Source organism: Procambarus clarkii, chromosome 46 (assembly GCF_040958095.1).
Source record: "Procambarus clarkii isolate CNS0578487 chromosome 46, FALCON_Pclarkii_2.0, whole genome shotgun sequence".
Taxonomy (NCBI): Eukaryota; Metazoa; Arthropoda; class Malacostraca; order Decapoda; family Cambaridae; genus Procambarus; species Procambarus clarkii.
The window spans coordinates 10535837-10560248 of record NC_091195.1 but is presented as its reverse complement, the minus strand read 5'-3'; positions in this window follow the sequence as shown (position 1 = coordinate 10560248).

Below are 24412 nucleotides of genomic sequence, written 5' to 3'. Positions count from 1 at the left end.
TTACAGGTAACATAACTTACAGAGAACATAACTTACATGGATTATAACTTACATGGAATATAACTTACAGGTAACATAACTTACAGGGAACATAACTTACTTGGAATATAAATAACAGGCAACATAACTTACATGGAACATAACTTACAGGTAACATAAATTACAGGGAACATAACTCACAGGAACACAACTTACATAGAACACAACTTACATGGAATATAACCTATGGGTAACATAACTTACAGGTAACATTTTACAGGGAACATAACTTACATAAAATATATAACTAACAGGTAACATAACTTACAGGAAATGTAACTCACAGGAACTTAACTTACATAAAATATATAACTAACAGGTAACATAACTTACAGGAAATGTAACTCACAGGAACTTAACTTACATGGAATATACCCTACAGGTATTGTAACTTACATGGCGCATAACATACATGGAACATAACTTACAGGTAACATACCTTACAGGGAACATAACTCACAGGAACATAACTTACAGGGAACATAACTCACAGGAACATAACTTACAGGGAACATAACTTACAGGTAACATGCCTTACAGGGAACATAACTCACAGGAACATAACTCACAGGGAGCATAACTTACATGGAATATACCTTACAGGTATTGAACTTACATGAAACATAACTTACAGGGAACATATACCTTACAAGGAACATAATTTACATGTAATATAACTTACAGGTAACATACCTTACAGGAAATATAACTCACAGGAACATAACTTACAGGAGCATAACTTATAGGTTACTAACTTAAAGGGAACATAACTCAATGGAACCTAACTTACTGGAACATAACTTACGGAATAGGTAACTTGCTGAACAGTTATAAACAGGGTTCGTCGCTTACAGGACACACAACGTTCAAACATTAATAGTTATGGCAGGTCAACAATACTGTTTTCATTATTTAAACCGATTTATTTACTTCAGGAATATATGTTTTGTTCATGCAACCTGCAGGCAAATGTTTAGTCCCAATATACGCTTAATAACTTTATTATCAATTTTCCAATTCATAATTTCACAGTCCATTCTCCAATAATGATAGTACATATAGCAAGTATGTTTGATCAGACTTACACAAATGAACTGTATTAGTCAACAATGTTCACATTTTGTTCTACTGATGTAAGTTTTCTTGCTTTAATACTGTGCATTAAAATATTTAAGACAGTTTTGTTGGATTGACTGGAAATTTTAAACCACAAAGCACTCTGAACAATTATGCGGGATTCAGGATCATTAATTATTTTGAGAAATTATTTGTATTTTAAAACTTTTGTTAAAACATGTCTGTCAGCACATATATAATTAACAAAATATATTTGTAGTGGTGCAGCAAAGAGATTATAAATGTTGTTCCCTTCATCTCATTATTGTTGTACCCATTATTATTTTAGAATTTAAAATTATTCGTAAATACAGCAGCTTAGTACAAGTTAATAATAAATTTAATAGCCTAATAGAAGTAAGTCATGTACAAAATATCTTAATACAAGTAAATTATCAATTCAAATGCCTATTATCTGTTTTACAAAGGTGTAGGATCGGTCGAAGGAAATGTGTGCTGATGAGCGCTGTCCTCTCCTTAATAGTAAGCTTCCTCACCGTGTCTTCGACCAATGTGGAGACTTACATCTTTATGAGAGCACTTTTGCAGGTGGTTGGTCTTGGCTGCAACACGGGTTGCCTGCTTGTCAGTATCAAAAATACTTCTTGCATCAGTATAGTCGAGGTCACATTCTGACCCATTACATATAAATATAATGCAAGCTATAGTATGTACTAAACTTGACCAAGCAATGCATTGAGGAACATTGACGTTTGGACGTACATGGTAGGTTCATTTTTTATTTTTTAAAACATGTTTTAAGAACATAGTTTCGCCTTGGTTAGGCCTAGTTAGCTCCTATGGTTGGTAATTGTATATAGTTATGCATAAGTTGAATTACAATATTTTACACGTTGTCAAAATTATAAATCATTAATACGTACAATATTATACGTGTTTAAGTACGTAAAACATCTGATGTTCTATCTAAATTTAATATAATTGCAAAAGTTTCCACATCCATTGTCTCAAGTGTGGCATGAACTGTCACGCTTGATGATATACTAAAGTTATAACGGGATTCAAATATTTTGACTGCAATAATATAGATTTGTATGTAAAGCTATAGACTAAGGCAGATACCTCGTCTAAAATAATATTACGCATTATGATATCTGAAGGAACTGAATCTAACGTTAAGGCGTAACATAAATGGATGGACCGGAGGTAACAATATATGAACTTAACTGAATACATTGACTGAATAGAACTGATTGAATGTAATATCATCAGATACGGGAAGCAAGTATTTCTACTGCCTCGCCATGCTATTTTAGCTCACGTGCCTCCATTGTTTACGTTTCTAAAAACAAACACACACATCTGTTTCTGCCTCTGCCGGGGATCGAACCCGGACCCTTAGGACTACCACCCCAGAGTGCTGTCCACTAAGCCGTGAGGCCCCATAGGTTCTGTGTGTGTGTTTGTACTCACAACTAGGTGAGTACGCGCACACACAATGAATTAGGCTGTGATGCCATACATATTTTCAAAAGTAGATATGATAAGAGCCCAATAGGTTCATGACTTCAGTTGATTAACAGGTGAGAGGCGAGACCAAAGAGCCGAAGCTCAACCCTTAATTAGAAGAGAATAGACAAACACACACGAAGCTGGAACAATGAAAGGGACCCCGACAAGTAGACTATTCACGTGGATGAAAAATAAAACTGTCAGAAAAATTAGGGCATTGATCAGATGCAGTGTAACAGACAGGCGAAATGTTACCAGTGGAGTACCATAAGGTTCAGTTCAAGAGCCAGTAATGTTCTTTGTCTATATAAACCATCTATGGGAAGGAATTCAGGTTACATGAACATGTTTGTAGATGATTCTAACTTACTACTTAGAGGCTCTAAAGCTCTAAGATGGCGATAAAACTCTTAAAAATGGCCTAGGCAAAATAAGTGAATGGAGTAACACATGGCTGGTGGAATTTAATGAGGACAAATGCCACGTAATGAAATGTAGAATAAGAGAAAATAAGCAACAAACAATCTATGTTATGTGAAAAAGTTAAAGAACTGGACAAAGAGATCTAAGGGTGGTTCTGGATAGTAACTGTCAACAGAGGATTACATCAAAAGCATTGTGAGAGGAGCCTACACTACACTTTTTACAATGTTCAAAATTGTTTTCATATTCATGGATGAGGAAATAATAAATGATTCGCGACATTCTTGTGAGTGAAAGTGGAGTATATAACAGTTGTATGGTGACCATATAAAAGTGGAGTATATAACAGTTGTATGGTGACCATATAAAAGTGGAGTATATAACAGTTGTATGGTGTCCATATAAAAGTGGAGTATATAACAGTTGTATGGTGACCATATAAAAGTGGAGTATATAACAGTTGTATGGTGTCCATATAAAAGTGGAGTATATAACAGTTGTATGGTGTCCATATAAAAGTGGAGTATATAACAGTTGTATGGTGACCATATAAAAGTGGAGTATATAACAGTTGTATGGTGTCCATATAAAAGTGGAGTATATAACAGTTGTATGGTGACCATATAAAAGTGGAGTATATAACAGTTGTATGGTGACCATATAAAAGTGGAGTATATAACAGTTGTATGGTGTCCATATAAAAGTGGAGTATATAACAGTTGTATGGTGACCATATAAAAGTGGAGTATATAACAGTTGTATGGTGACCATATAAAAGTGGAGTATATAACAGTTGTATGGTGTCCATATAAAAGTGGAGTATATAACAGTTGTATGGTGTCCATATAAAAGTGGAGTATATAACAGTTGTATGGTGTCCATATAAAAGTGGAGTATATAACAGTTGTATGGTGTCCATATAAAAGTGGAGTATATAACAGTTGTATGGTGACCATATAAAAGTGGAGTATATAACAGTTGTATGGAGACCATATAAAAGTGGAGTATATCACAGTTGTATGGTGACCATATAAAAGTGGAGTATATCACAGTTGTATGGTGACCATATAAAAGTGGAGAATATAACAGTTGTATGGTGACCATATAAAAGTGGAGTATATAACAGTTGTATGGTGACCATATAAAAGTGGAGTATATAACAGTTGTATGGTGACCATATAAAAGTGGAGTATATAACAGTTGTATGGTGACCATATAAAAGTGGAGTATATAACAGTTGTATGGTGTCCATATAAAAGTGGAGTATATAACAGTTGTATGGTGTCCATATAAAAGTGGAGTATATAACAGTTGTATGGTGTCCATATAAAAGTGGAGTATATAACAGTTGTATGGTGACCATATAAAAGTGGAGTATATAACAGTTGTATGGAGACCATATAAAAGTGGAGTATATCACAGTTGTATGGTGTCCATATAAAAGTGGAGTATATAACAGTTGTATGGTGTCCATATAAAATGGAGTATATAACAGTTGTATGGTGACCATATAAAAGTGGAGTATATAACAGTTGTATGGTGACCATATAAAAGTGGAGTATATAACAGTTGTATGGTGACCATATAAAATTGAAGTATATAACAGTTGTATGGTGTCCATATAAAAGTGGAGTATATAACAGTTGTATGGTGACCATATAAAAGTGGAGTATATAACAGTTGTATGGTGTCCATATAAAAGTGGAGTATATAACAGTTGTATGGTGTCCATATAAAAGTGGAGTATATAACAGTTGTATGGTGACCATATAAAAGTGGAGTATATAACAGTTGTATGGTGACCATATAAAAGTGGAGTATATAACAGTTGTATGGTGACCATATAAAAGTGGAGTATATAACAGTTGTATGGTGTCCATATAAAAGTGGAGTATATAACAGTTGTATGGTGTCCATATAAAAGTGGAGTATATAACAGTTGTATGGTGACCATATAAAAGTGGAGTATATAACAGTTGTATGGTGTCCATATAAAAGTGGAGTATATAACAGTTGTATGGTGTCCATATAAAAGTGGAGTATATAACAGTTGTATGGTGACTATATAAAAGTGGAGTATATAACAGTTGTATGGTGTCCATATAAAAGTGGAGTATATAACAGTTGTATGGTGACCATATAAAAGTGGAGTATATAACAGTTGTATGGTGACCATATAAAAGTGGAGTATATAACAGTTGTATGGTGACCATATAAAAGTGGAGTATATAACAGTTGTATGGTGACCATATAAAAGTGGAGTATATAACAGTTGTATGGTGACCATATAAAAGTGGAGTATATAACAGTTGTATGGTGACCATATAAAAGCACAACAGCAGAAAAGATGCCAAAACACGCTACTAAATGGCTTTCAAACCTAAACAAACAAATATGAGCGGTGAGGAAAAACTTGAGGTGTTAAAAGTGCAAACGTTAATACAAAGAAAAGAGGAAATATGATCACCATGTACAAAATCTCGATAGGAATGAACTCGTTCACGAGGAGAAATTTTAAAAACTTGCAAAGTCTTGATCAAGAAGCTACAAACTCCAGCTTAGAAAGCATCGTTGCCGGAAAATTTCCGAAATTCTCTTTTACGAACACAGTTGTAGAATGTAAATGGAAAAAATTAGAGACTCGCGCGGTTGCCAAATCTTCAGCAGTTTCAAAATCATATGAGAAATATAGTAGGTGAGACAGGACACCAGTATTGAAGCTCTTATCCTCTAACTACATATGGGTAATTACACAATTAAACATACAAACAAACATATACCGATCATGGCCTTACAGAAGACACGAAATTTCTAGATTGAAAGTGAAATCTGGCAAGTTGTGCACATGCAGCCTCCGGCAGGTACTTAACAGACAGGCGCGAGTTACAGACAGGAATCAAAGTTCTGAACACCAGCATCTGTTCCTCTTCCCTCAAGCCAACTAAATAACTCACCCTCATTCAGTGCTTTAAGTGCTATCACAACGCACATGAAACACGTGCGTTGTGTACTACATATGGACCACCACTTACCACATATGTCAGACCAATCCTGGAGTATGCGGCTCCAGCATGGAGTCCATATCTAGTAAAGCATAAGACTAAACTGGAAAAGGTTCAAAGGTTTGCCACCAGACTAGTACCCGAACTGAGGGGCATGAGCTAAGAGGAGAGACTACGGGAATTAAACTTCACGTCACTTGGAGACAGAAGAGATAGAGGGGACATGATCACCATATATACGATTCTTAGAGGAATTGATAGGGTAGATAAAGACAGACTATTCACCACAAGGGGCACACGCACTAAGGGACACACGGGGAAATTGAGTGCCCAAATGAGTTATAGAGACGTTAGAAAGAATATTTTCAGTGTCAGAGTAATAGACAAATGGAATGCATTAGACAGTGATGTGGTGGAGGCTGACTCCGTACACAGTTTCAAGTGTTGATATGACAGAGCCAAGTAGGTTCGGGAACCTGTACATTAGTTGATTGACAGTTGAGAGGCAGAACCAAAGAGCCAGAGCTCAACCCCCGCAAGCACAATTAGGTAAGTACAAATAGGTAAGTACGTAATGTAAAGCACTACAATAAATCTGCTCAAAATGCTCTGCTCCTAGACACTTGTGGTGAAAATGTCCCCCTGCAGATCCCTCAACTGCGCCAATTGTCAAGGCCCTCACAGTGCTGTAGACAAACAATGCCCACGTAGGAAACAAGCCCTGAAAGCACTTGGATCTAACCAGCATCAACATCCATCTCCCACTAACAACACAAATGCTGCACATCAACTTCCTTTCAATCAGCGCACCCATCATACCTCTGTGTCCTACTCCAGTGCAGCTCAAAATCATCCTAATATTCCTTACCTACATCCTATCACTACTTTTCCCCTTTCTTCACCACCCAATACACCAACATCCATCACTCTTTACCCTCACCCGTCACCACCCCATACACCAACATCCATCACTCTTTACCCTCACTCTCCTCCACCCCATACACCAACATCCCATCACTGCTTACCCTCACCCTCCACCACCCCATACACCAACATCCCATCACTGCTAACCCTCACCCTCCACCCCCCATACACCAACATCCCATCACTGCTTACCCTCACCCTCCACCCCCCATACACCAACATTCCATCACTGCTTACCCTCACTCTCCACCCCCCATACACCAACATCCCATCACTGCTTACCCTCTCCCTCCACCACCCCATACACCAACATCCCATCACTGCTTACCCCTCACCCTCAACGACCTCTCCAACAACGTTAGAACAATTCTAACTCTATAATCAAGAGTATGGCATGATTGCAAAAGTTAAGGCTTGGGTCCTCTATAATAATAATAATAATAATAATAATAATAATAATAATAATAATAATAATAATAATGATAATAATAATAATGATAATAATAATAATAATAATAATAATAATGATAATAATAATAATAATAATAATAATAATAATAATAGTAATAATAATAATAATAATAATCTATATAAATAAAAATGGAAATGTTCGTTTGTTCAAAATCGCTAATCTCCGAAAGCTCTTCACCGATTGCTTTAAAAATTATCACACAACGTTCTTTTCGCATCCGAGCGGGTTTATATATACATACTATATAGATGTCACGTCTGTGATGGGACAAAAACATACTTTTTTTAAAAACTGCGTTTTTCATGTGAGGCAAATCATCGAAACCTCTTTACTGATTCCTTTGAAATTTTGACACAACATTGCATTTGAATAGGAACACGTTTTTATATACTACTATATTCATGCTTCACCTATGACAGGAAAAACATTTTTTTTTTTAAACAGCGCATCTGTTGCATATAAGAGCAACACACGCTGTAATCTCCAAAAGTTCTTCCCAGATTGCTTTGAAATTTTGACACAACGTTCCATTCGAATACATGAGTGTTTTTATATACCTACTATATAGATACCACACTTGTGACAGGTAAAAGCATTTTTTTTTTTTGGTTAAGAGCGCCACCTGTTGCTCATAATAGCAACAGAGGCTATACTAAATATGTTACGAGTCCATTTCAATGTTTCAGACTGCATTGATAAATAGAATTTTCATAGATTTCGATTTATTTTCATTTTGATCTAATTATTTTCTGTGACATTGTGTTGGAATTCAGCTTTGTTGTTTCCATACCATTCATTCCGTAAGTATAAGTATAAATGCCACACCTGTCACAGGCAAAACCATTCTTTTTTTAAGAAACAGCGCCATCTGTTGCACGTAAGAGCAACACCCGCTATACTATATATGTTACTATTCCATTTCAATGTTTCCAATTGCATTGACAAATTGAAATTTCATAGAATTCCATTTATTTTAATTTTGATTTAATTATTTTGTGTGACATTGTTTTGGAATTGAGCTGTATCGGGCGAGAGAGTGGGGAATGGTGGGGAGGATGAGGGGACGAGAGTGGGGGATGGTAGGGAGGACGAGGGGACAGGGTAGGGGGTAATAGTGGGGAATACGAGGGGACGGGGTGAGTTGGGAATGGTGGGGACGAGGGGACAGGGGAATGAAGAATGGTGCAGAGGACAAGAGGAAAGGGGAGTGAGGGATGGTGGGGAGGATGAGGGAGGGGGGAACGGAAAGGAGGATAAGGGGACGGGGGAGTGGGAGGACGAGGGGATGGTGGAGTGGGGAATGGTAAGGAGGATGTGGGGACACTGGAGTGGGGGATGGTGGGGAGGACAAAGGGACAGGGAAAAGGGGGAAGGGTGGGGAGGACGAGGGGATGGGGGAATGGGGAATGGTTGGGAGGATGAAGGGATGGGGAATGATTGGGAGGACGAGAGGACAGGGGAGAGGTGATGGTGGGGAGGACTGGGAGACAGGGGAAGGTTGCTGTGCTCAGCAATGCACATGTGTTGCAGAGCCACAGCAACGCGTGACCGGGTACAGCTTGTTATAATTAAAATAAAATAATATACATTTATTAAAATTACATTTAATTAAAATATAATATACAGCTAGTTATCTACCTTTAGAAACACTACCAAGAATCTATTGCCGAAAACATGCCCAAACATAACAACAAGCAAGGTAGGGGTGCCTCTCGCTCTGGATCCATTACTCCTAGAGATCTGAATGGAACACTGGCAACGCTGCAATCCTCGCCGATGTTGGTAAACACAGCATCCGCTCCCCCTCCTCACTCCCCCCCCTTCAACTCACCTTGAATCTCTAGCTGTAGAATTCATTCAATCTATGGCTCCCTGTCTAAACTTCAAACCTCTCAGAAGTAACCCATAGCTTCAGAAACTGCACAACCTTGTGCTAATGCAATCAGAAGCTATTTCGGCCCTCCGAGCCACAATCACCAGACAACAACAAACCATAGACCGCCTCCTTGAATCGTCGACGAACAACAATCAAGAAATTCTCAACTTACAAACTGTTGCAAATGATGCAATGGATCAAATACATAAGATTCAGGCTGAAGAAACCCTCTCAGCTCAAAGTGACCTCCTTCAAAAGCTGGAAAAACAGATCAATCTCCTTCAGATTCACCAGGCGGCTTCCAAAGATGACCAAGAGCAACAACAACTTCATGACTCCCTGATAATTAGCTCTACTGATCTACCTGATGAACAACAATGTGAGAATTGTTGTAACATAGCCCACACCCTAATTAATTCAAAGATTACAGTCAATGTTGAAATCAAATCAGCTATCAGGATAGATAAAAACAGTCCCCGTAGTAGTAGGAGAATGCTCATCAAACTTGCAAATCCCTCTGTTAAGTTTGATCTCATACAATCAGCTGCTAAGCATAAAACCAACCTCTATATAAATGAGTGTCTTACAAAGCAGCGTGGATCCCTCCTCTTCAGGCTGCGTCAAATTCGCAAACAAAACCCTGGTCTTATCAAGCAGTGCTACACTAGGAATGGAACGATTATCGCGAAGAAGGAAAGTACAGGAAAAAGATATGAAATAAAATGTGACCAACAACTACTGGCCTTCTTTAGAGATTGTGGTATATCTGAAAACCTGAACCCGACCAATGCCAGTACTTAAAATAACTCTTTCAGTGCCTGAGTCTAACCTAACTTAATCTAACTTTGTCCAAGGTGCTGTCTCTGCCTTACCATTTACCTAATGTTCTCTCTTTCATATAATTTCCTAAATAGTCCGGCAAGTCTCCATACACTTATGCAAGCATCTACCTCAGTTTCATTGTAAAATTTTACTCTTAAATCTAATCTTATCCTATTCCATTTAAATTTTAAATTTAATTGTATTGATCTATGTCATTTATTGAAATCAATTATTGATCTCATTTTGTTCTTTTAATTAAGTTCATACTAATTATAGGTTAAAACTAAGCTAAATAAAATTTATTATCTTTAAGATTATTTTACTTTACAATTATCATTTGTCAAATTTTTTTTATATATTCATCTTGACAGTCTCTACTGATTTTTTTGTTCTCTCCACCAAACTTGTGTATCCTCCATGGCTATCTAGTGACCTTTATTCTACCTCTAATTGTTTCAATTCTTTTGTTTACTTGCATTTATTGTTGTGTTTTGCCATAATTATTCTCTAATTTTAGCAGACTCAATACTTTGTAAGCTCTTATTGTATTGTTATATTATTATATTGCTGTGTTTTGCTATAATTACTTTCTATTTTACAGCAGATTTAGTTTTGATCTGTTCCTGTAATTGCTTATCTTATTGTATCGTGACATTATCTTATCTATATGCTTACTGATATTGATCCTGATCGAAATCTTCTGTCCCATATCCACAAAATCAGCACATTGATCATCATTATTGCAGGTATTACACAGCAAATCTTGCAAAAAACAAACTCCTAAATAGCACCTGCTTATCAGTTTACAACCAAAATGTTAGGTCACTTGGTAAACATTTTGATGATATAAATGCACTTCTTACAGCTCTAGGTACTAAATTATCTTTCATCATTTTAACAGAAACTTGGCTAAGTAATGACTATACCCAACTCTACAATTTAGCTGGTTATAAAGCCATTCATAACTGCAGGCCTAATAAAAAAGGTGGCGGTACAGCAGTATATTACAAAGATACCTTCATTTGCAATAGTGTCATTAGTGATAGAGACGAATATTGTGAATATACCTTTGCCAAGTTCTCCAGTAAATCCCTTAAATCCTCCCTGATAATCGGTGCCATCTATAGATTTCCTAATACCAACATAGCTTTATTCTCTGACAATCTAAGGAATCTTATCATAAATAACAATCTCAACAAAAATCACATCATTCTGGGAGGTGATTTAAATATTGACCTGGGTCTTCAAAACAACCCTCAAGTTGACTATTTCCGTAACAGCATGCACTCCTGTATGCTAATCCCCACAATCACCAAGCCCACCCAAGTCACTCAAACATCTGCCACTACCCTGGATCACCTATGGACTAATATAACAGCTCCCCTTACATCTGGGGTAATTTATGACAGAATAACTGACCACTATCCTACTTTCCTCATAGCAAACATGGACACAGCACCACCAGAAACCAAAAAACTTTCATTCAGGCTACATAGTGAATCAGCTTTAGGCAATCTCTCTAATGCACTTCACAATATTAACTGGGAATCTGAATTTAATAATTCACAGGATATAAACTCATCAACTAACCTCTTTCTCTCCAAAACTCTAAGCCTCTACAACACTCACTGTCCTCTCCTTACCAAACAAGTAACTGATAAAAGAAAAAATAACCCGTGGCTCACAAGTGGCATAATTAAATCAATCAACAAAAAACATGAATACGAAAAGAAATTTAGGAGTGGCCTAGTTTCAAAGGAAGTAGTTAAAAGGTACTCATCAGTGCTTACCAGTTGTTACGGACCCGAGCCCAGCGTCCGAGCACGGAGCAGTGACGACCGCGCCATCTGTGGGTCAGCTCCCGAAACCCCCTCCAAATGGACGACGCCATCTAGTGAGGACGAGATATACTGGCCACAAGGGCTAGTTTCCCGTCCTGATCAGCTCATAACACAGCCGCTGCTGACCTCTGGTGAGGTGGAGCTTAGACAGCAACGCCATCTATGGAGTCGATAGGTGGGCGTTTGTGTCTAAGCCTGTAAGTGAGGTGCCCTAGAGTGTCCCTATTACTGATGACGTATCTGATTACAGAGTCGACCTGGGACTGCTGTAATGGAAGTTGGATGAGTCTTCCCAAGGCAGCCGTCTTGTCTCCAAGTATTTGCTGCAGCAGCTGTGAGTCACCCCCCCGGATGAACACTGTGGTGTTAGCCTGCCTGTGACATGGCAGTCGAGGGGTTGTCGTACCCGGGAATGACTGGTGGAGACGCTTAACCACTGGGGTGTAGTGGCGAGGAGAGTGGTCTGTGAGATCACACGAGGCTCCTGACTAGGGCTCGCTACCCTAGTATCGGTCGTGGAGTGGCCTAACCAGCGTTGCTGATTGGAACCTGCCAGCTACCGGCTGGACTTGTGGTCGATGGCCTCCACGACGGTGCCCCCAGTGGAACTGTGATTTGGCTGGCCAATGGCCTGGGTAGACTCAAGAGAATCGAAGGATTCGTCGTGAGGCCACAAAAGGACCAAGAGCTTATCATCGTTGAGCACCGTGAACGTCCAGAGTCTTCAGAGGAAGACTACGTTGTATATTATAGTGTTTATTCCTCCCCCTTGTGATAATCTTTATATTATTTATGGTGACGGTGATAATTATATTATTAAGTTTTTGCCTTTGTCTCCCTTCCCCTTTTATTTTACTTGCGTTACGGATCACATCCCTTGAAAGCCACTACTAGCTTGGGGCCGGATACCCTACCTCTAACAACATTAGAGAAAGAACCCGGTTGCAACCCGAGAGAGCCGTAACACCAGTATCATAAGAAAAGCAAAACTTTCATATTATGAGACTAGATTCAAAGAAGCAAAAGGCAACATGAAAAGCACATGGAATACCATCTCTAACATCCTGGGAACTAAACAACACTCCCACAACCAGATAACACTCTCTAAGGATGGCCTTACACCGTCATCTGACTTAGAAATGGCGAATGAATTTAATAGCTTCTTTTCATCGATTGGTGCTAACCTTGCAAGTAAAATCCCACAGACTCAGACACATATCAACACATATCTCTCAGGCAGCTATCCAAACTCTCTTCTCCTCTCACCAGTCAGCCCGTCAGATGTTGTGTCCATCATACACTCACTAAAAACCAAAGCTGGGAACATCAGTGAAATCCCATCCATTGTATACAAGAGCGCCTCCCATGCCCTTGCGCCACCTATAGCTCTGCTGTTCAACAAATCCCTTGAGTGTCATACCTTCCCTGATATCCTTAAAAAAACAAGAGTAACGCCAGTTCATAAAGGAGGTAATCCGTCAGACATAAACAACTATAGACCAATATCGAACCTACCCATACTATCAAAAATATTTGAAAAAATTATCTACAAACAGCTCTACTCCTATCTCGTAAAATTCGACATTCTTAGCCCCTGTCAGTTTGGCTTCCGCTCTCAAAAGAGTACCAACGATGCAATTATTAGTCTCCTTGATATAATTTACTCAGCCCTTGACAAAAATGAGTTTCCAATTGGACTCTTCATTGACCTGAGAAAGGCCTTTGATACTGTTAATCACGATTACCACTTATGTAAACTCCATCATTATGGAATCCGAGGCCATGCACTGGACTATATCCAATCCTATGTTAGTGATAGACACCAATGTGTAGCCATCAGTAATATAATCTCTCCCATTCTACCAATAACCGTTGGAGTGCCACAGGGCAGCATCTTGGGACCCCTTCTATTTCTTATATACATTAATGATCTGCCTAATGTCTCTAACATTCTGAAACCTATTCTGTTTCCTGATGATACTACCCTCATCTACTCCAACCCCAACCCACATACACTAAATGATGTTGTTAATAATGAACTAAAAAAAGTCCACTTATGGATGTCAACCAACAAACTAACACTTAACATAGAAAAGACCTACTACATCCTATTTGGAAGCAAATCTACAAATGCAATTCAGCTTCAGATTGAAAATGTAAACATTAGCAATAAAAATGCTGGAAAGTTTCTTGGCATGTTCCTAGAAAAGAGACTCACCTTCATTACCCACATACAACACATAACTAAGAAAGTCTCTAAAACAGTTGGTATATGTGGTGTTTGTGTGTTACTGAGGAAGTCTTGGTTGTAGGGTTGATGTAAAGTCATGACTTGGTTACTGACTTTAATACTTAATATGATTACATGACTAGTAGCTACCAAGCTTGGCGGGCGTCCTGTACGCTCTATTGTTTACCTTCTCCTTCTGGCGTCTCAGCCGCCGCACATAGAAAATGGATGGTACCATTTTCTGTGAACATGACATCCCTCCTTTTCTTTAAAAAGAATGAATACAGGATGTCTACCATGCTTGTAGCACAAAGCAAAGTTATTGACACAAAGTAAGTTATTACCATATCAAGAGATACTGCATACATTTAACATTAATTAAGCACACAAAGAATTTAAACAACTTAATCTTTTCCACAAAGGATTTCAATGTTAAAAATACATATGCAATGTTAAACAAACATGAAAGAAACTGTAATACAAAGTTACAAAATATTGAATGAGATATCTGCATTATTCAAACAATATTAAATTTAGTTCAGCATGACAAGTAAATACTTTTCATTACATAGGAACACAATTAATCATCAAATCGTGAAGGGCGTTTAACATGACGTTTAGGACGAGAGTCCTTAAATGCAATAACATCCCTTGATGAATTGTTTGTCGGGTTATAACTATTTTTTTCTTTTTCTTTTGCACGACTTTGCACTTCATAGTTTTCTACACTAGTTGGAATCACTTTGAAATAAGCCATATTACGTGTTATACTATGATCTCTATTACTAGCTGTTACCATAGTTCCTTTTACACTAATCACTTTATATGGTTTTGTATCATACGGCATATCTAACTTTCCCTCTTTTTTCTTTTTAACGAGAACAGTGTCACCAACCTTTATGAACTGTTCCTTTGCACGTTGATCATGAGCAATTTTCATTTTGCCCTTGGCTAGTGCATCCTTCTGAGCGAGACGTTTATCCGTTACCTCGGCTGGCAAGACGGGTAGTGCGATTCTCATAGGACGTCCAAATAAAAGTTCACCAGGTGACTTGCCCAGTGTTCCATGCGGTGTTGCACGGTAGTTCCTGAGAAAAGCATACATAGCTTGTTTCCAGGATCTTCCTTCGGCATGAGCACAGCGTACCGCTTTCATGAGAGGTTGCATGAATCTCTCAACTTCTCCATTTGCTTGAGGATGTAGTGGCATCACACGGCGGTGTTTGAATCCAATATGCTCAGAAAAGTTGACGAAGTCTTGTCCATTGAATGGCGGTCCATTGTCTGTCTTGACAACTTCAGGAATGCCAAAGTTTGAAAAGATCTTGTCGAGTTTCGGGATGACAGCCTTTGCAGATGTGGAAGTGATGATTTCTACTTCTGGATAACGTGAGTGATCATCAATGACTACCATCAAGTACTCTCCAGTTGGTAGTGGTCCGCAGAAGTCCATCGATACTTCCGTCCATGGTGCAGCAGGTAGTGGTGAAGGTTGTAGAGGTGTTGGTCTTGAAGTATCCACTGCAGCTTGGCAAGGGACACAGGCATCATGCATATCCTTTGCTTGACGATCAATGCCAGGAAACCACACCTTTTCTCGTAGCAGCTGTTTGGTCCTAACAAGACCTTGGTGTCCTTGATGTGCAAGCTTCAGAGCACGTTGCTGGAGAACAGCTGGAATAACGATACGAGTACCTCGCAGCACAGTCGCGTTGTTGCGTAACACTTAATTCTGTCTGGATGCGTTCAAGTGCTTTGAATGCATCTTGGTCAACTCCTGAGGGTGGGATGCGTGGAAACTTTTTCTTAGTCAATGCATCCACTGTTGCTTGCAGAGTTGGGTCCTCTAGGGTTGCAGTACGGATTTCATCAAGAGTAAGAGCCTTAGGGACTGCATCACAGGTTACAGAGTGTACATATTCCTCGGCAACTTGCTGATGCTTGGTGATGGTGAAACTGTTTGCAGGATGTCGACTGATGTAATCAGCGGGATTGCCTGCACCCGGCTTGTATTTCACCATAAAGTTGTATGGTTGCAGACGAAGAGCCCATCTCTCAATGCGAGCTGGTGGTTTGGACTTTGGATTATTGAAGATGGTCTCCAACGGTTTGTGGTCAGTGACTATCGTGGTGAAGGGTGCACCAAGCAGATACATATTGAAGTGTTCACAGCCCCATACAAGAGCAAGAGCTTCCTTCTCTGTCTGACTGTATCGTTGCTCAACATCTGTGAGAGAACGGCTGGCGTAGGCAATTACTACTCTGGAATCTGGTTGACCAGGTTTGTGTTGGGCTAAAACAGCACCTAATCCAACAGGACTAGCATCCACCGTTAACTCAGTGTCCATTGATGGATCAAAGTATGCAGCAGTCGCATTCTCTACTAGTGCATCTTTCACAGCATCAAATGCATTTTGCTCGATATCGCTCCAGTACCATGATGCATTTTTCTTCAGGAGCTCACGTAGAGGCTTTGTAATGGTAGCAAAATCTGGAATGAAGCGAGAACAGTAGTTTGCCATTCCCAGAAAACTATGTACTTCAGTGGACGTTGAAGGAGGTGCAGCATTCTTGATATCTGCAACTTTCTTAGGATCTGGAGACAGACCTTTGTCACTAAGTACGTGTCCAAAGAATTCAATTTTATGTTGATTGAACTCACACTTTGCTCGGCTTAACGTCAGATTCTTTTCTCGTAAGCGTTGCAATGTTGCACGAAGAGCTTTGTCGTGTTCAGCTTGGGTACGGCCATAAACAATGATGTCATCAGACATGTTGTCAGCATTAGGTATGTCTTGCAATACCTGGCTGATGATGTGCTGGAATACCTCGGCAGCACTGTTGATACCAAAACTCAGGCGCTTGTACCTATACAGACCTCGATGTGTCGTAAACGTTGTGATGAATCGACTCTCCTCATCAAGTTCAAGCTGATGATAGCCCTTGTTTAAATCTAACTTGCTGAATACAGTTGCACCATTCAAGCGGTAGATCATATCATCTACAGTCGGTGTAGGATGGCGTTCACGCATTATTGCCTTGTTGGGAACACGCATGTCCACACAAATGCGTATCTCATCTGGATTCTTCGGCTTTGGTGGAGTGACAATTGGGCTTACCCATGGTGTTGGGCCTGTTACTGGTTCAATGATATCTAGTTCTATCAGCCTATCCAGTTCGGCATCGACTTTCTTGCGAGTATGGAATGGTTGTCGGCGATGTGGTTGGGCAACTGGAATTACATCTGGGTTGATATGCAGATGTACTTTGCTATCAGTATAACAACCTATGGATTTAAATCGATCAGAAAATTCAGCAACAATACCATCAACATTGTTTGCAGATTCCACTGCTACAGCATTAGAAAGCTGAAGTAGCCCCAATTTGGTTGAAGTCTTGTAACTGAGTAAAGACTCCTTTGCATTCCTAACAACATGGAATGTAGTAATGAGCATTGCATTCTTTGACTTAATCTCTGCAGTGAAAGTTCCAATCACTGGCAAGGCTACCTTTGAAGCATAGGCAGTGGCTTTGCCATTATAGTTCTCAAGCTTTGGGAACTGTTTTTTAAATTTCTCATAGTGGCACTCAGCAATGGTGTCAATGTTTGATCCAGTGTCAATGAGAACCTTGAGACAAATACCAGCAATGTATACACATGTCTCTGGGTTGTTTGGAAGATTATTCCATTCTGTGATTGCTTGTACTCCATAAGTATAATCACATTCACTGTCATCTGAGACTGGTTGTAATGAAATGTTGTCTTGTACATTATTAACATTCTGGATATGAGGTGCAATATTGTGTTTACCACCTCGACCCCTATGACCTGATCCTCGTACAGTGCTTTTATTCATTGACTGTGGTTTCTTTAGTGCGGAACGACACATAGCACCAAAATGACCTAGTTTTCCACACTCATAGCACTTCTTACCTTGAGCAGGACAAACATTATCTTGGTGTGGGTAGTCTCCTCCACAATTGTAACATTTATTGTTGACACCCTCTGATGTGGGTCGTTGTGACTGCTTAAGCCTTGTTCCTTGACCCCAGTTGTGACGTGGTTCTCGGCTAAATTTGCTGTTAGGTTTGCCATGATATCTTCTTTGATCACGGTGTCCTCCCTGAACCTTACGTACCTCATCACTGTTAGTAACAGTGGCAGAACCGTTATTGGCACTGCACTCCATGACACGAGCATCACGTGCAGCATCTTCCATTCGACGAGCAATATCCAGTATTTTGGTAAGAGAACTTTCATCATCAACAAGTTCTAGAGCTCTTCGACGGAGACGTGTAGATGTGCATGTTTCAATTATTTGCTGTTTGATTTCTTTGTCAACATCAGCAAACTCACAATGGGCTGCTAAACCCTGCAGACGTGTGTGGTATTGCTCCACAGTTTCATTGGAGAGTTGTTTTGCTCTCCTGAAATGCATAATTTCCATAGCAGTATTTTGCCTTGGTTTGAAATGCTCTGTTAGTTTGGCTTTGGCAGTGTCATAATCTTTGGCACCACCAGTGTCTTTCAGTGTGTCAAAGATGTCACAAACTCTATCACCTGCATAATGAAGTAGAAAGGCACGCTTTCTTTCAGCACTTTTGATGTCAGAAACTATCAACAAATTTTCAAACTTTTTAAGCCATTTGACCCACCTCTGTGACAGGTTTGTCTGGTCACAGTCAGGATCAAATGCAGGAAACTGAGGTATATTTGCCATTTTTACTGAATAAATGTAACTTATCACTTAAATGTTCCTCAGAATATTAAACACTTACTGCACTGTATATGTTAGTCAAGAATTCACTGTAATTACTTTAATTTTGCAAAGCACATAAGCATTTTAATGCAAAAGTTCACAACAGTGCACAATATAGCAGCAACTGACTTCTTACCTAGCCCTTGTGTACATGTGTTGTTCCTACTCACAGCAGTTGGTACAGCAGTTGGTACAGCAGCAGTTGGTACAGCAGTCAGTTCAGTGTGATGAATTTTGTAGCACGAAGCGTCGTTTCGTAACCAAAACATCAGGTTTTGTACACATCAAAGCGTCGTTTCGTACACAACGTCGGCAGATTCCTCAGTACAGTTTCTTCAGCACAGCTTGGGTAGCACACAGCATCGGTTAGCACACAGCATCATTTAGCACACAGCATTGGTTAGCACACAGCATCGGTTAGCATACAGCATCGGGTATGGCGCTCACAGCATCTCTTCCTCCTCCAGGCAGCATGCTTCTCCCTTGTGTTTGAAACTGAACAAATACCTGCGTTCACAGTTCATCCTCGTCGCCAATGTGGTGTTTGTGTGTTACTGAGGAAGTCTTGGTTGTAGGGTTGATGTAAAGTCATGACTTGGTTACTGACTTTAATACTTAATATGATTACATGACTAGTAGCTACCAAGCTTGGCGGGCGTCCTGTACGCTCTATTGTTTACCTTCTCCTTCTGGCGTCTCAGCCGCCGCACATAGAAAACGGATGGTACCATTTTCTGTGAACATGACAGTATACTCTCCAAAATCAGATATTATGTTCCTAACTCTGCTCTCATCTCTCTTTATTATGCACTAATCTATCCCTATCTCAACTATGGTATCTGTGCATGGGGTTACACCACTGCAAACCACCTCAAGTCCATCATCTCCCAGCAAAAATCTGCTATCAGAATAATATAAAATTCTGCTTTCAGACAACACACAGCCCCCTTGTTTAACTCCCTAAACATGCTAAACATAATCTCACTCCACAAATTCTCTTGTGTCAACTACATTTACAAAACCCTGTTCTTAAATGCAAATCCTTGTCTGAAACTCTTCCTGGACAGATGTAATAGGACCCATTATCACCACACCAGAAATAAATGTCTTTGATATCCCCAGAGTTAAACTTAATCTGTGTAAACACTCTATGCAAATAAAGGGACCCAGTTTATGGAACTCACTCCCTACTGAATTGAAAAGCTGTCCAACTTTTACATCATTCAAAATCAATACTAAAAAGTACCTAATTTCATCTTCATAGTTTTTCACTTTTTGCCTTAAAATTGCACTGTATCAATTGCTACCCAATCTCCCAACCTTTATGTTCCCAATTTGAACATCTTTACTGTTGTGATCATTGCTGTTTTCTTATATGTGCTGCCAATCTGTTGTATGGTGTTTATAAATCTTGTTTATCTGTATCTTTTGCTACCCAGTCTCCCAATCTTTATGTACCCAATCTGAACAGCTTTACCATTGTGATCATTGCTGTCTTATATGTGCTGTCAATCTGCTGTATGGTGTCTATTAATCTTGTTTAAATTACTAATCAAGCTGTCAATGTAATCAATCAGAGCTTTAATATAACAATGTGCTATAATATACTTACTTATCTCTCTCATCTCATTTTTCTCTTGTAATGTATCTTTATCATTTATCAATTCTGATTGAAATTACCTACTTAAAATTATCTGCTAGATTAAGGACCTGCCCGAAACGCTGCGCGTACTAGTGGCTTTACAAGAATGTAAATACTGTACTATCCAATGTATTCTCACAAACCCAATGTACCTTCTTGTATATATATAAATAAATAAATAAAAAATAAAATAAATAATAATAATAATAATAATAATAATAATAACAACAATAATAATAATAAAAATAATTAATAATAATAATAATAATAATAATAATAATAATAATTAATAATAATAATAATAATAATAATAATAATAATAATAATAATAATAATAATAATAATAATAATAATAATAATAATAATAGTGGTAGTTTATTTTAGGAAAAGTCCATACATACAAAATGAGTTACAAGCAGAATGTTTGATATCTAGATAGAGCTACTATATAATATGCCTAAAGTGGTAAGAACTCTATACATGTAAGATGTAAAGCCATAATAAGCACAGTGTTTCTGAGAACTCTTCCATGTTCCATTGCCAAGGAAACATCCGTGTATTTGGTGAAAATGTTCCAATGTATCTTGAACACCAGAAGCTCTCTGTCATCCATGTTCCACCTTCACTCATAGGGGCTCCCCCAGTATTTGTACCATGGAACACTCCTCACTTTTCCCCATATCATTCAGCAGGTACATCTTCCATAGTTCCCCTGCCTACGCGGAGGGTTCTCTGCACACCACAGAAAACGTTTTGACAACAGGCAATTCTCACCCAGGACTATACTACTCGAGATCACCAGTTCTATCTACACCTGCTGCTCCTGTCCACCCACCCTTTACCACCTCATCATATACTAACATCGACAGAAACACGCCTCTCATGCAATTCAACCTAGATACATTTCCACCACAATCACCCCTACACCTCAGCCAACCCTTTTCCTTAAAAGATCCCAGAGGTCACAATCATCATCAACCTCTTTATCCCATTCTGAGTGGTCCTTCACCTCACCCCTCTCATGAGCACCTGCATCCCTCTCATGAGCACCTGCATCACTCTCATGAGCACCTGCATCCCTCCCATGAGCACCTGCATCCCTTTCATGAACACCTACATCCCTTTCATGAGCACCAGCATCCCTCTCATGTACACCTGCATCACCCTCATGAGCATCTGCATCCCTCTCATGTGCACATGCATCCCTCTCATGAGCACCAGCATCCATCCCATGAGTACCTGCATCCCTCTCAAGAGCACCTGCATCCCTCTCATGTGCACCAGCATCCCTCTCATGAGCACCTGCATTATCCTCATGAGCACCTGCGTCCCTCTCATGTGCACCAGCATCCCTCTTATGAGCACCAGCATCATCCTCATGAGCACCTGTATCCCTCTCATGAGCACCAGCATCATCCTCATGAGCACCTGCATCCCTCTCATGAGCACCAGCATCCCTCCCATGAGCACCTGCATCCGTCTCATGAGCACCTGCATCACTCTCATGAGCACGAGCATCACTCTCATGAGCACCTGCATCCCTCTCATGAGCACCTGCATCCCTCTCATGAGCACCTGCATCACCCTCATGAGCACCTGCATCCTTCTCATGAGCACCTGCATCACTCTCATGAGCACTTGCACCCCTCACATGAGCACCTGCACTCTCAGAGTTCCTCCCGAGTGTCACAACTCCCCCCCCCCCCTCCCCCGGGGTTCACCTGGTCGGCCACGGGCAGCCTTTACGTGTATTTTATAATGTTTGTTTAAGATTTACAAATTGCTATATCAAAACCTTCTGTTCCTCCTGCAACTCATCCTATGCCTTCTGGCCGTCAGTCTGTACCTTAATTATTGCGTCACTATTCACACTGAGTATTTCCTCAACAATCTCTTCAATAGATTCTTCTTTATTCACAGAACTTGCCGCCTCATTATTTTCATCAGCTGTTTCATTTTCTTTCTTATCAATCGCTTCAGCATTATTATGGAAGTTACTTCTAAGTATCGGGAGTTTATCGTTGTCAGTGTTGCAGTAAAAGTGAAGGAGGCACATTCCCTCGGTGTCCTTGTTGGTGTATGTCTCACACAAGGTGACCGTTGGTGTATGTCTCACACAAGGTGACCGTTGGTGTATGTCTCACACAAGGTGACCGTTGGTGTATGTCTCACACAAGGTGACCGTTGGTGTATGTCTCACACAAGGGGACCGTTGGTGTATGTCTCACACAAGGTGACCGTTGGTGTATGTCTCACACAAGGTGACCGTTGGTGTATGTCTCACACAAGGGGACCGTTGGTGTATGCCTCACACAAGGTGACCGTTGGTGTATGTCTCACACAAGGTGACCGTTGGTGTATGTCTCACACAAGGTGACCGTTGGTGTATGTCTCACACAAGGTGACCGTTGGTGTATGTCTCACACAAGGGGACCGTTGGTGTATGTCTCACACAAGGTGACCGTTGGTGTATGTCTCACACAAGGTGACCGTTGGTGTATGTCTCACACAAGGGGACCGTTGGTGTATGCCTCACACAAGGTGACCGTTGGTGTATGTCTCACACAAGGTGACTTACTCGGGCCAAAACAAGGGCACTGTCTAGTGATGACGAGTATGGGGAACCAATCACAGCCCAAGAACTAAGGGGCGCTATGAAAAAGGGTAAAAGTACAGCACCTGGTGAAGATGGCGTCACCTACGACATACTCAATGCACTGTGTGAAGTGTCTGGGAATCCACTACTCCACCTGTTTAACAAGTCATTCCTAAGTGGAGTGTTGCCCACACAATGGAAACAAGCAATAATTGTTCCCATACCGAAGCCTAATGTCCCTGATAATTACAGACCTATCCGTCTCATGTCATGCACTTGCAAGATGCTTGAAAGGATCATCCTAAACCGACTGTTGCACAAAATTGGCAGGTTAGGGGAGGGGGTCAATGGATTTGTTAAAGGACGGAGCACAGCAAATTGTATAGTTAATTACTTGGCTAATGACACGGCTAGGTACTCTGTATTTGTTGACATCAAAGGAGCCTTCGACAAAACACAGGGGATTGCGATCCTGGACGAGCTTGCATGCATGGGTGTCAAGGAGAGACTCATGAAATGGGTTGAAAACTACCTCACAGGAAGGAAAGCCAAGGTTTGCTTCAATGGATTAGTCTTAAGAACAATGAATATGGAACTCGGGACCCCCCAAGGCGGAGTCTTAAGCCCTACACTATTCAATGTACTTATGAATGCCATTGCAAATATTGATTTTCCGGAAGGAACACAAAAAGTGGGATATGCAGATGATGTTCTAATACAAGCTCCCACCTTGGGAAAAATTGAACGGTCCATTGAACGCCTTGGAAGGAAATGTATTGAGCTCGGTTTCACTCTCTCCACAAACAAGACGAAGGCATACTCCCATCACAAGCGGAGAGCAAATGAAGAACTGCAAATTAATGGTGTAACACTTGAATGGGTTGACCACTATCGGTACCTTGGGGTCACTATCGGCTCTAACAAGGGAAAGAAAGAGGAGCTCAATCAACTCATAGGAACATGCAAAAGTCGACTCAGGGCACTGAAAGCTATGACCTGGAATGGACATGGAGCCTCTATTGCCGTGCTTAAAATGATGTACACAGCCTATGTGCGCTCCGTCATAGACAATGCCGCACCAGTTCTGTGCACCTACTCCCAAAGCGATATGAAAAGGCTTGAAAGCATTCAAAATGAAGCCATGGCAATCATTCTTGGAGTTCCAAGAACTGCCAAAACGTCTAATCTATGAGAGG